The sequence below is a fragment of the Pogona vitticeps genome, chromosome 6, assembly GCF_051106095.1.
Source record: "Pogona vitticeps strain Pit_001003342236 chromosome 6, PviZW2.1, whole genome shotgun sequence".
NCBI lineage: Eukaryota > Metazoa > Chordata > Lepidosauria > Squamata > Agamidae > Pogona > Pogona vitticeps.
The window spans coordinates 91,791,599-91,805,678 of NC_135788.1; positions in this window are offsets into that span (position 1 = coordinate 91,791,599).

A 14,080-nucleotide genomic window follows, 5' to 3' on the forward strand; every position below is an offset into this window, starting at 1 on the left:
AATTCGTCGTATACGGTGCGCTCGTTAAGCGAGGCACCACTGTATTCTCCTTAGATTATTTTTGCTTTTCCCCCTTTATTTTCTGACTCTTCTCCAAGGACTACTCTGTGTTGTACATATTTCTTTAAAGATGGCAAGCCTCTTTCTGGTAGTTTTAAATACATCACACTGTGTATTATGTACACACTCACCCTGTTAGTTCTTACTTTGGGTGAATGACATGGCCCACCAGTTTTAAGCACATCACATACAGTATTCCTGTGCAGTTCTTAAGGGCTGTTGACATGAGTATCTTGCCACAATAACTTGGATACTACACTCACTGATACAGCTCATCCCAGCAGAAAGGAACTGAGTAAACAGATGCCATTAAGCCATTTGTACTAATTATCACCCAATCCAGTAGGGGGCAGTATAATACCTGTGTCACAGCAAGCCTTTATAAGGGCTGTTATTAGTGAGAGGTTTTTTTATTACCTGAAACATCACAGATGATGATTGTACCTTCAGTGTATGAGAGCAGGGAGTGGGAAGATTAACCTCCCTTCTTCAAACTGTAGTCCAGTAAGATGCAGATACTTTGGCCATTATTAAATGTGACTGAGTGTAGACCACAAACTAAGCATACCTCTTTGCATCCTGGTCAGACCATCAAATGAGGACCATGTACAAATGTTAATTTTGTGCTTCTGTGTGAAAGAACACTAATAATTGACAGGGCCAGTTAAGAAGACTTTTTTGCCCATGTACTACTTATTAGCAGAGGAAAGTAAGTGTATGCATTATTTAAGAAAAATACTTTCTTGCCTCTCAGGAGACCGTCTAATGCCTCTCCAGTTTTTACAAAGTGTTCTACCTGGAGTGGGCCTATACCCCATATATAAACCCCATGACATTTAGTCATTGTGTGTGTGTGTGTGTACATGTACATACACACACACACCTCAGGAGGGGGGAGACTAGTAGTTTTTCTCTCACCCTCTCATACTTGCATAAATCTCTTCTCAAAGTATCACCCCCACATTCATGATTGGCAGTTTGGCACCAAACAGCTACAGAATGCCAGGGTAGCTATGCTTATGCTGGCATTTCCCTGCTATTAGATGTATGCTCTAAATCCATCAAACTATGAATTATTTTCTTTCATATTTTTATTCACCCCTGGCCATACCTAAAGCTTACTCATGCACTACTGTTGTAGGGCAACTGTGATGCGTGGCACTCCTGTAGGTTTGTTATGTGACTACATGACAAACATCCTTCCAGATATTTGGAACATTGCTGCCTTACGCTGAATTAGATTGTTGGTCGAAGCCTTTGTGCTGCAAGGTCAGAAGACCAGCAGTCATAAGATCAAATCCACGATCGGATTCATCACTTGTCCCAGCTCCTGCCAACCTAGCAGTTAGAAAGCATATAAAAATGTGAGTAGATAAATAGGTAATGGCATTCCGTGTCTAGTCATGCTGGCCACGTGACCACAGAAACTCCCTTCGGACAAACGCTGGCTCTATGACTTGGAGACCGGGATGAGCACTGTGGCCTAGAATCGGACATGACTGGACTATATATCAAGGGGAACCTTGCCATCTAGTCTATGATTACCAGCTCTAACAGGCAGCAACTCCCTGGGGATTACCAGTGGAAATCTGCCTAGCCCTAACTAGAAATCTCAGGTATTCCCCAGTGGTATCTTCCAGGCTCAACTGTTGTATGATTGCTGGTGCAATTTTGAGAGTAATAGTGCATCACAAAGGCCATGATTCAGCTCCATAGTATAGTCAGTGCCTATGACACTCAACAGCATTCAGTTCAGTGCTCCAAATAGCACAGCATCAATAGTAGTAAAATCTTATCTTGCCAATAATTCTGCCCTTTTGCCAGAGTGCTAGAAAAATACAAGCCAAAATCCTGATGTAGCAGTAATGGCATAACCTTTGGAGGTGAATTGCCTTAGAGTAAGAAATTCTTGCAGAGATGACCTGTTCTGTACTGAGTTATGCAACTCTATACACGAGATAATGTGTGCAGTGATGTCTTTAAATAATTACGGTGTTGCATTTGCAAAGCCACACAAGAAGATTTTGGCCAGTATTTATCTGTACTTTCTTGAAATAAAAGATCTAGACCCCATGCAACAAACTTCCTAAGAAGCACTTATCAGCTTCGGATTTCTCCTTTTGTAAACACCACCTCCTTTTGCTTCAATGTAACATTTAAAGTTATCCTGCAGTTTTTAATGCCAGTGCCATCTATGCTCCATAGCAAAAGCAGGGATTCTTTGTGGTATTTACAGTGATTGTAGCAAACCAGCAAAATTTCACTTGAAACTGGCTTGCTCACAAAAGGGGGGGGGGGGGTTGAGCTGTGTGATGCACCAGACTCCCTAAAGCAGAGCCTGACTGGGCCCCAAAGACAAACCTCCCGCGCACACACTCACCCCTGCAAAGGCTGTTTGCGCCTTCGTGTGTATGCGCAAATGGCAGCACGTCGCTTGTGCAGGTGTGCGCGCTTGTGCACAAGCACAGATGGCAGCACTGCTGTTTGTGCATGCGCATGAGCACACTCACAAGCACCATGCTGCTGTTCGTGCATGTGCACAAACACGCCCACACAAGCGCCATGCTGCCATTCACACGTGCACAAGCACGCGTGTGCATGCATGCTCATTCATGCATGAACACAGGGGTGCCCCGTCTTCCTCAGCCCGTCCACGGAATGAAAAAGGTTGGGGACTGCTCCCTAAAGGGTCACTGCGCATTTGGCCAGGCACTTATCTACCACCTTTATGCTGGAGCAAGTCCCAAGACCTCAGCAGTGTGTAGCATAAGCCCTTTGAACAAGTCTGATGTGAAATGAGCACTTAAAACTTGCTCAGTACTTTGCCAGTATAGGCACGTGGGCTTTGTGGTTCCTTGTTTTTGTTGTCGTTAAGTCATATCCAACTCTTTGTGACCCCATGGACCAGAGCATGCCAGGCCCTCCTGTCTTCCACTGCCTCCCGGAGTTGGGTCAAATTCATGTTGGTCGCTTCGATGACACTGTCCAACCATCTCGTCCTCTGTCGTCCCCTTCTCCTCTTGCCTTCACACTTTCCCAGCATCAGGATCTTTTCCAGGGAGTCTTCTCATGAGATGGCCAAAGTATTGGAGCCTCAGCTTCAGGATCTGTCCTTCCAGTGAGCACAGGGTTGATTTCCTTCAAAATGGATAGATTTGTTCTCTTTGCAGTCCAGGGGACTCTCAAGAGTCACCTCCAGCACTCTCATGTGATTCCTTAGGACTCACCAAAGCTCTGTAGATAGGACTCTTGAATGATAGCTAGTTTGTGGCCCTCTCCCTTCCTGGATTTAGCCAGACCCTGGTGTTTAAGAGACCAGTCCTCTATAAGTATTTTTATAATCAATTTTTATTAGAAAAATAGTTTCATTAGAAATCACTTTATATTGCATAAGCATTAGCATCAAGAAACATATTCAAAGATCATTGCAGTTAAATAAGATAACTATTTCCCATCTAAAATAATGTTCAAAGGGCTTATGCTACACACTGCTGACCTACTGGGATCTGCCACACAGTTTACACTAAGCTGCCACCAACCATTCCCTATAATAAGTCACACAGACCAGGGATGGATTTTCAAACAATAAAAGAATAAGGTTTATTTTAAATACAAACAGGGTAAATAAAACAATCAGGTGAATAAGATGAAGTAACGTGGCTTAGTTTCACTCATACATACACACAGTTTGGTTCACACAGAACCTTAACTTAAAGCACAGACCCTGAACCTATCAGTTCTGGCTAACCAACAGACACCTGAACCTATCAGGTTGGTACTCTGACACACAGTAGTACCCTGTCTGACACACAGACTCCCACAACAGCTTCTTCTTCCCCAGCTGCTGCTTCGTCACAACCCAGTGTCTCTCAGCATCTTATAGTGTGTTCTAACTCACCACACAGGCATCACATATTTATACAGTACAGCCCCTCCTCCTGATGTCCCGCCTTCCACTCCCCATAGGATGGAACTTTCCCTCCAAACCCATGACAGACAGGTAACATCAGTGCTGTATGTAACACCTCCCCTCTTTATAAGTTGTTTTGTAGGGGGAAAGCTAAGGTGCTTTTCACCAAAAAACAACCTGTATAAAATACACAACAACAGTTATACATACCATATCACATCATACTTACTTAAACTTACATTCTAAGTTAAACATTTCAGTTAAGCATTTAAACATTTACCATATACAATACATCAATTTACCTTTATTCATACAAACCAGATTCAAAAAACAGGTACATTTAACTTTTGTCATCATTATATACACATAGTCCATGTTCTTTCGCCGTCTTCATTCTTCAGGTCTTCTTGATAAGGCGTCAGCAACACAGTTCACTGACCCTCTGACCACCTTCACTTCAAAGTCATAGTCCTGTAGGTTTAAAGCCCACCTCATAAGTTTGCTATTGTGGGTTTTCATTGTCTTTAACCATTGCAATGGTGAATGGTCAGTACACAGAATAAAATGTCTTCCCCAGATGTAAGGCTTGGCCTTCTGGATCGCGTAGACTATGGCCAAACACTCCTTCTCCACGGTTGCCAAATGTCTCTCACCTTTTTGAAGTTTCCTACTCAGGTAGGACACCGGATGCTGGTCACCATTCTCATCCTCCTGGCACAGAACTGCTCCTACCCCGCTGTTAGACGCATCGGTGTAGATGATGAACTCCCGGTCGAAGTCTGGAGCACGCAGGACAGGATAGTTGATTAACGCCTCCTTCAACCTCTGGAACGCCGCCTCACAGTCGCTGGTCCACGGGATGCGGTCATCAGCCTTCTTCCTCGTCAGATCGGTCAGCGGAGCCGCAATCTCGCTAAACCTCGGGATGAACTTTCTGTAGTAGCCCACCAACCCAAGAAATGATTTGACTTTTTTCTTGGTGTTGGGTCTAGGCCAATCACGAACAGCTTCTATTTTGGCCTCCAGGGGTTTTATCACTCCTCCCCCTACCATGTGACCCAAGTATTTTATTTCTGGGCTACCCAGCTGACACTTGCTGGCCTTTACTGTTAGCCCTGCTGCACTTAACCTCTGCAGCACTAACTCCAGGTGTATCAGGTGATCTTCCCAGGTATTACTGAAGATCCCTATGTCGTCAATGTAGGCCACTGTAAAGTCACTGAGCCCTGCCAAGGTCTGGTCCATCAGCCTTTGGAATGTGGCTGGTGCATTTCTGAGACCAAAGCTCAGGACTCGAAACTCATAGAGACCAAAAGGGCTGCAAAAGGCAGTCTTTTCTTGATCCCTGGGATCAATTCTTAATTGCCAATATCCCTTTACCAGGTCCAATGATGAGATGAACCGACAACCCCCTATGGTTTCAATCAGGTTGTCTAGCCTGGGCATTGGGTAGGCATCAGGAGTGGTTACACGGTTTAATTTCCTGTAATCGACACAAAACCTAATGCTCCCATCAGGCTTGTCCACAAGGACTATCGGAGAGGACCAAGGACTAGAAGAGGGGACGATTATGTTCTCCCTCAGCATCTCGTCCAGCTCCTTCCGCACCTTGTCCCTATAGGGTCCCGTTACTCGGTATGGGGATACTGCCTGCGGGGGTGCATCCCCTGTATGGATCCGATGCATCACTCCCTTCACTATCCCCGGCTTGTTGGAAAACACCTGTTGATATTTACTAAGCAGCATTTTTAGTTCTTGCTGCTGGTCTTGGGTGAGTGCAGGACTGATCTTTACCTCCTCTGGGTTGTATTTTACTTCCCCTCTACCCTCCCAGAAGGGTAATTCAGCTTCCTCACTCTCAGCTGCTTTTATCGCGAATAAAACCCTCTGTTCCCCTCTGTAGTAGGGCTTTAGGGCATTCACATGAACCACCCTCCTTGCTTGGTTCTCCTCCTGCTCTATTAGGTAGTTCAGGTCTGACATCTTGGAAATGACCCTATATGGTCCTGCCCATTTGAGCTGCAGTTTGTTCTCTCTGCAGGGCCTAAGCCAAAGCACTTCCTCCCCTGGGTCAAAGTGCCTCTCTCTAGCTTTATGGTCATACCATGTTTTCTGTCTGACCTTCTGAGCTTGCAGGTTTTCTGCTGCCAGCTCTAGATTTCTCTTTAGGTCATTCATCAAGGTGTCTATGTAAGTCACAACGTCTTGTGGGTCATCCTGGGTGATCTGCTCCCAATCTTGCTTGATCAAATCAAGGGGCCCTTTCACCCCTAAGTGTGCAGCAAACATGTCAGAGTGACCCCTTTGTAAGATCATGGGGCGATACTTTTCAGGTACCACCAGCTGACTTCTGATCCCATCTCCCCCTTTTGAGATGTTCCTCAGGGTCTCTCTATATAAAATCCCCTTTTTCTCCAGAAATCTCACTGGGGTTTCAGGTGTTAGCTGAGCGTCAGTCACCTGTTCAAAACACTTTTGGAGAGTGGCGTCTGCCTTTTGCTCCTGTCCAAATCTGCTGTCTGTGGTTAAGGTTTCCACCACAGCTTCTGAACTCCCCTCTGCTACCGTCTCTGGCTCATCATTACCCCCCTGAACTGTCCCTGTGGTGGCTTGTGAGCGTGTAATCACTAGCACCCGTTTCACATGTTCAGCCAGGTCATTTCCCACGAGCACGGCTGCTGGCAGAGTCGATGAAATCGCTAGCCGCCAAACTCCCCCCCAGCCTTGAAAGTTGACAGGTACCTCTGCTACTGGCAGAGAGATTACCTGCCCCTCAATCCCTGCCACCTTCATGCTCTCATTTGGGATTATAAACTCCCTAGGAATAATATCTGGATGGCACAGGGTTACCTGGGAACAAGTGTCCCGCAGCCCCCTATACTGACGGTCAAGTATTCCTACGTCCACCCCTGCTGTCTCAAACAACTGAGAATCTGTTTTCACCAGCAAGCAGCGTTTTACCTCCACAAGAGGACCATTTTCCTCAGCCTGATCAACAGAGGTAGCTGTTCCAGACTGAGTAGTCATGGCAACAGGCTCCCTCAGTGACACTGAGCTTTGCTCTTTCTGGACACAGAACACAGCTTTTGGCTTGGTCCCACTAGACTCCTGAGGCACCATTCCTTTTAGCTGCTTTAATTTCTCACACTCTGAGATTAGATGACCCTTTCCCTGACAGAAATAACATTTTCTGGTGTATTTTGATTCTCTCTCATCTTGTTTTGGTTTTCCCTCCAAAATCTGAGGTCTTAGTTTCATGTCTGAGGGCTTCCCTTCACCATGGGCCCCTCCCCCTTGCTGGCTTTTCCCTGGTCCCTGAGAGTACTTGCTGTAGGTTTCTTTGGGTTTACCTACAGATTTCCCCTCACCCAAGGGCTTTCTTATTTGGGAAATAAAATCCGCGATCTCTGCGGCTGCTGCCACAGATTTCGGTTTCCTCTCCCTCACCTGGAATTTCAATTCCCCATGCAGGACTGAATAGAACTGTTCCAGCGCTATCAAATCTTTAAGCTGCTCATAGGTCTCTGTCCCCTCCTGCGATAGCCATTTCTCAAGCAGCCTCACCAGTTGGGCCCCCACTTGGGTAAAAGTCTGCTCTGGCTTCTTGGTTAGGGACCTGAATCTTTGTCTCAGCTGCTCTGCATTTATCCCATGTCTGGCAAACACCAGTTTTTTAAACTCTGCAAAATCTTTCATCAGTTCCTCAGGCATCTCGGCATAAACCTCAGCCAGGCTACCACTGATTAAAGATCGCATGATGGTCATCTTCTCAGTTTCCCTCACTGAGAAGTCCACAAACGCTCTTTCCACTAAGGAAAAGAACACCTCAGGACAATCTCCCTTGTGGTACACAGGGAATTTCTTCAGGTCAGCTTTAGACAGTTGGCCTCCCTCAGTATCCCTATTATTATTATTGTTCTGATTCATCAGTTCCAATTTTTTTAATTCAAACGCCATTTTCTCTCTCTGCAATTCCCTCTCCATTTCCATTCTCTCTCTCTCTAATCTTTCTTCTTTTTCCAATTGCCTCATCCTCAGTTCATGCTGTTGGGCTATGAGCAATTTTCTGAGCTCTGGGTTCTGTTCTCCTGTGCTGTCACCTTGCACTGAGCCCAATTCATCTTCAGAACCTTGGTCAGTCTGGGGGTCTTTCACTTCACTCATGTCTGCTATCTGGCTTCGAGTCAAGGGCATAATCCCCCCTCAGAACAGGCTGCTTTAAAAGTCAAGCCTCAAAATAAAACGACCACTTTTTTCCTTCTTGCCTCAGAACCAGCTTTCCCTATAGAGATTGCTGCTGTTCTTCAGCACTCCACTTGCAACAGTATCGAGTCAGAGCCTACCCCCCTCTGCTGGGCCTCTCAGCTGGCCAGCTAGCTCACTGTTGCTACGCAGTTTTGCCTCAGCTTTTCCCGCCAAAACCAGGCTGCCTCAGAGCACCTTAATCTAAGTCTCCCCAGTTGGCACGTTCTTCTACTAGCGCACCTCCCCGTGAGGTACACCTAGAAGATTACCTACGCGCCTCAGACTGTCCCTGACTAGACCCCCCTTGCTCTGGGCACACTTGCCAAGGCTTTGCTGGACCACTGGACAACTGGACCAGTCGTATCCCACACGCTGGACACCAATCAATGTGACAAACCCAGACCTACTGGGATCTGCCACACAGTTTACACTAAGCTGCCACCAACCATTCCCTATAATAAGTCACACAGACCAGGGATGGATTTTCAAACAATAAAAGAATAAGGTTTATTTTAAATACAAACAGGGTAAATAAAACAATCAGGTGAATAAGATGAAGTAACGTGGCTTAGTTTCACTCATACATACACACAGTTTGGTTCACACAGAACCTTAACTTAAAGCACAGACCCTGAACCTATCAGTTCTGGCTAACCAACAGACACCTGAACCTATCAGGTTGGTACTCTGACACATAGTAGTACCCTGTCTGACACACAGACTCCCACAACAGCTTCTTCTTCCCCAGCTGCTGCTTCGTCACAACCCAGTGTCTCTCAGCATCTTATAGTGTGTTCTAACTCACCACACAGGCATCACATATTTATACAGTACAGCCCCTCCTCCTGATGTCCCGCCTTCCACTCCCCATAGGATGGAACTTTCCCTCCAAACCCATGACAGACAGGTAACATCAGTGCTGTATGTAACAAGCATTAGCATCAAGAAACATATTCAAAGATCATTGCAGTTAAATAAGATAACTATTTCCCATCTAAAATAATAAACACTAAAAAGCTGAAACTATGGTGGGCTATAGTGGGCTAGTCCCCACCTCCTTCTTTTTCCTTACTTACATCCTCTCTCCTTCAAGCTACATGCTCATACCATCATCATGGAACGAAATCCAGAATACAACCCATTTTGTTCAGTCTCAGACCCATTCACATAAGCCATCGTCCATTTTCTACCCTCCTAACTCCTCCCTTCTTTATGGTCTTTCTGGCTGTAAACCAATTAACTTTTTAGAGGTTGTACCACCTCTCTCCTTCCTTTATTCCCACGAGAGTCCAGGTGTTGTTTATCTCTTCTGTAACAAGCTTGGAATGTTGAGTCTCCAGGTCCTCTAAATATGGGCTTCATGATACATGGATCCTGGCTGCAATGGTCTTCAGGAAAACACTCTCATGGCGCTTAGAAAAACACATTCCAAAGTCTCTCAAATCATCTCCACACAGAACCTGTCTGACTCCATTTTACATTTCTCTGACTACATATCCCATCATCATGACACCTCTGACTACATATCCCATCATGACAAGCTCCATTCCAGAAACTTTTGCAATTCTAAGGGATGTTGGGAGAGCTCTCTGCCTAAAACCCATGAGAGACACATAGTATCCACAGTAATGAGCTAGGTGGGACTGATGGTATATGAAAGGTCTAGGTCAGTGATGGCGAACCTTTTTGAGCCTGAGTGCCCAAACTGCAAAAAGAACAAAAAACAAAACAAAAACCCCAGCAGGCAGTGGGTGGCGGCAGAAGCAGAAGTTGCGATGGAAGCAGGAATCCCAGGCACGGATGTGCTTCCAGACCCCACTCCAGATCCACCTCCAGTCATGCCCAACCCGGCCACTACCTATAGCTCAGCCGGCCCGCCGCTGCCAGCGTCAGCTACTCCGGATCCTGGCCCACCACCTATCAGGGCACTAGCACTGCGGCTGCAGCTGCCTCCTCAGGTTTGGCTGCCAGGGTAGTGATTCAGCGACTTATTGCTCACATGCCCACAGAGGGGGCTCTGCATGCCAGCTGTGGCACACGTGCCGTAGGTTCGCCATCGCTGGTCTAGGCTATGTTGTCATCAGGATAATTTGAAGTGCGGACTTCTCACCCACTGTCTGACATGGTGCAGCAGAGCTTCAAGGTAAAGGAAGGAGTGGCCATTGCTCAGTGGCAAAGGGTTTGCTTTGCATGCAGAAGTAAAACTTGTAGAATCACTTACAAAAACTTGTTATATAACTTGTTACAAAGCCTGTCCACTCATGTATACAGTATTTGCAATTACAGTAGATACAGTTAATGCTGCTGTTTGCTTTTACTCACTTTCCTTTAGCAACTCAGTGCATAACCAATCATTTGCTTTAATTTCTGTTGGCCTACCTCATACACACTCATACACACAAAATCCCCTTGGGTTTTATATGAAAAAAAGTTACAAATTCTACTCGCAATACTTCTAAAAATACCTAAAGCTGCACCTTTAGGGCCAGAAATACAACTAATAGATAGTTCAGTGGTTTAGGTCTCTGGCTGCAGAGCCAGAGGTTAGGGGTTCAATTCACCACACTGTCTCCTTAGTAAGGGCTTGACTTGATCATCCATAGGGTCCCTTTCAGCCCTGCAATTCTTAGATTATGGTGGTGGTGGTGGTGGTGATGATGATGAAATCTTGTGATACTCCTTGAGAATGGGAGAGCAATTACGTGATTTTGAAGGCTGTCTCTTACATATTTGCTCATGTTCTAATTTTGATCTTAGAGTAAGGTGTCACTGAAAAAACAACAACAAGGGAACAACTGGCATTGGAAAGGCCAGGCCAGCAGAGGAAGATAAAATGGGTTTTGTTGTTGTTGTTACTTTACTCAAAGAAGTGGTTGTTCAGCTTTTGGGGAAAAGAAAACATTATGAAGGATAGCTCTCTTCAGCAGGATGCAATCCATTGCCTGCCCATCGGCCTCAGGCTCATCTTATCTAGAAAATGGGGCTAATAGTGACAATTTGCATGCTTGGTGCAAACAATGAGTGAGACTAACTATAAGGAAGAGGATGGAAACCCTGTCAGTGAGCCATCCAATCACTCCCTGGGACCCACTGAGTTCAAAACATCCATCTCCTTAGTAGACCTGGGTATGGACTGTGGGGGCCAGGAATTGGAACAGAGCTTCCTACAGCAGTCCCAAAAAGGAACAAAGAGTGGGATAAGGAGAACAGTCAGGGGAAGCAGGAAAAGACTCCCGGGAAATGAGGGATACAAAGAAGGAATTGGTGGGAATCAGGGAAATAAGGAAAGGATGTGCTGGAGGGAGCAAAGCAAGGCTTTGGAATAAATGAATCGGAGAGAAAAACTCACCCTTGTGAGGGAAGGGAGGAGGTAAAAGCAGGGGAAGAGGGCATCTGGGAAGATAGTCTGGAAACCCAGGGTAAAGAGGTTTTCCTCTTGGGAGTAGAATCAAAGGAAACTTTGGAGTTGCCTCAAGAATGGGCCTGGGTAGTTGAGGAAGATCTGTGCACTGTGGAATTGGTCCTCCTAAGGGTCCCACTGGAAGAAGCAGAGAGACAGTGTAACACCTAACATCCCTGCAAACTGTCTTAGTGGGGGCAGAGGGAAAGGAGGGAGAAGAGACACCAGACCCTGGAGGCTAGAAAGAGAGGGGAATATAGCGCCAAGAACAAATTGTGGAGAGGTACAAAAGAGAAAGCTTGTCAGACCCCTCAATCTTCACCAGGGAAGCTACCAAGGGAGCCCTTGACTTTGTAGTCATTGTGGTAATACAGACCATGACTGTTATGCCCTCCCCCCTTTGCGTGACCCTCAGTTGAAAAGGGAAACATGTAAAACAAAATGATGTTCACACTATGATACCCTATTACTGTACTAACCCGAAGCTGGTGATCTTGACAATGTACCCATTCATTCAATCAATCTTGTTAATTTTCATTAACCCGGGTCTCCTTTTGCAGAGCAAGTAAGGGATGAAAGCAATCCCCGTGGTCTCCTTGGAATGGGAAGTGGGGAATCACTGACCTTGTTACCTGGCTTGTGATTTTGAACAGTGACTGGCTGTGGGGTTTAATAAAACTCACTGTATTGCCTGGTGGTGGTGGGGATTGCACTGCCTAATTTTGGTTATTTGTGAACAGAAGTCCACATTGGTCAGGCAGAATTTGAGCTATGGCACACCTGGAGTTCAGATGTACTATGAGGGAACCCAGGAAGTAGTAACAAATTGCCTCTGTGCACATGCAGAGTGGCTTTTCTTTGAGCTTTAGAAACTACAGTCACTCTCCATTCCCTTGGAATTGAGAGCAGGGTTGCACAATCAACAGTTGAGGTTTCCAGGCACTTTAGGACCTCAGCACCTCCTCTGTTATGAATTAACTAGCTTTTAATATTATAATGCATTAGATCACTTATAGTTTCTTATCCTGCTCAGCCCACCTTCCCCTATTTTAACATAGCCTTGAACTTCACAGATGAAAATGGGAACAATTGTTATGTACCCATAACACCATGAGTGTACAATGTGAATACACATACATGCCACCCGTACTCATCAGATAATGTTACAGTCTGTTCTCCATCTGTCTGCACAATATTTCTTTTCTCTCCTACAGTGCTTTAAAAGCAGATATAGTTTCTTGTTTGGATTAAAGTTATGCTGTTTAAAATTATGTGTCCTTAAGTCTCTTCTCACTTATGATGAGACAGTGAGGTTCTCAAGATAGGAGAAATGTTCAAGGACTGAGTTTCCATAGCTGAGCAAGGATTTTTAGTCCAGGTTTCTTGAAACCCAGTCCAACACTCTATCCATTACACCACACTCACTTCCTAGAGATATGGCAGGAAATGGCAAATGTCCCATCTTATGTATCAACATGAACCTCATAAGCTGTTCATGCTAAATGGTAAGTTAGATGTTGTGTAATAGCTGGAAATCTAATACTACAAAGAACTGAAATTGTTTGCAAATCATACAAACAAAATTCTTTAAAAGCATCCCAAAGATTCTCCAAAAGGCAAAATAAAAGTTACTGGTTTTGCTTTTTTTGGGGGGGGGGGCTGGTCTAGGTAAACAGAAATAATTAGTTTACTAGGTTTTGGTATGGAAATGGATTAATATTCACATACGCGCATAGACACAGATGCGCTCTCACTCCCTTTCAGAAACAGTATTTTTTCTCCCTTCTCCAAATGCCATGTAATTTGTCACTCCCACACATGGTCTGTTTGGCAGCGCTGTCACCAAGGTTTTACTTGTGGCACCTAGCTGCTCAGGCTGTCAGAAGGAGAATTGAAAAGGCCTTTGTAATAAAATAGAAATAATATAAAATTAGAAGGCAAGGCAGAGGAAAGAGAACTCTGAGTACCTGATCGTTGTCTATTCAACATGTGCTAGGTTTCAAAAAGGGTCTTCTCTCTCCCCAGCCCACCACTAATCATTCTACAAGACAAGAGTCCTGAGTTCCTGGAATATGTCTTAAACAGTGTTGGCTCAAAGCAGATACAATGCTTAACTGTATTAAATGTAAGCTATGGCTTGCAGTGATTTCCATATTAAACCATAGTTTTGGAGCCTAGTTTACAGTACGCCCTTAGGGATGGTTCAGATTAAACAGTTAACTCTCTTGACTAAGAAGTAATGACAGGGAATTCCTGTGGCAAAAGGGGGGAAAAATCTAGATGTATGAGGGGAAAAATAGTATAGGACAGATGGAAAGAAGTAAAAGGTGGCAGAAATAGAGTTAGAATCCTGAATGCAGCTTTTCAGTGAGTGTCATGCGGAGGCAAAGAATTGTTATACTAACAAGTGAAAACCACTTCTAGAAAGTGAAGTGAAAGCTGCTCTTGAAGCACTAGGAAGAAAT